Source organism: Penaeus monodon, chromosome 20, assembly GCF_015228065.2.
Source record: "Penaeus monodon isolate SGIC_2016 chromosome 20, NSTDA_Pmon_1, whole genome shotgun sequence".
NCBI classification, from domain to species: Eukaryota; Metazoa; Arthropoda; class Malacostraca; order Decapoda; family Penaeidae; genus Penaeus; species Penaeus monodon.
Genome location: NC_051405.1, coordinates 38,100,487 through 38,100,965, shown reverse-complemented (window position 1 = coordinate 38,100,965; position 479 = coordinate 38,100,487).

Below are 479 nucleotides of genomic sequence, written 5' to 3'. Positions count from 1 at the left end.
GGCAATTTACTCTACTTCGTCTACGCATTCCCGAGTGACTTTATTTAGTCTACCCTTGACGGTTTAAGTCATGCTTTCGTTTTCTTTTTCATTTCAACATTCATTAATTCATCCGCCTTAGTAGTTTCCAGCAAAATCCCAGAGGAAACCCTTCATTATCACTATTTCCTCCGGGCAATGAGATCTCTTTAAGAAAATGCCACACACTAAGTCATTTTGACGTAGATTTTTTTTTTTTAATACTCACATGATACCCATAAAGGAGGTACAACAGACGAATTTTATCTGGTGGTGATTCCCGTAAGGAGACACCATCTATGTATATTGTATTGTCCGTTCGTATTAAAGGGACCGTCACCGTCATTTTTAATACCCTTGTGACCTAGATTTTTTACTATTTTTGCTGGTTGATGTTATTATTATTATTTCGAGTTTGGTTTCATTTGGCGAATGAATAACTGAAATGAAAAATAAATTCG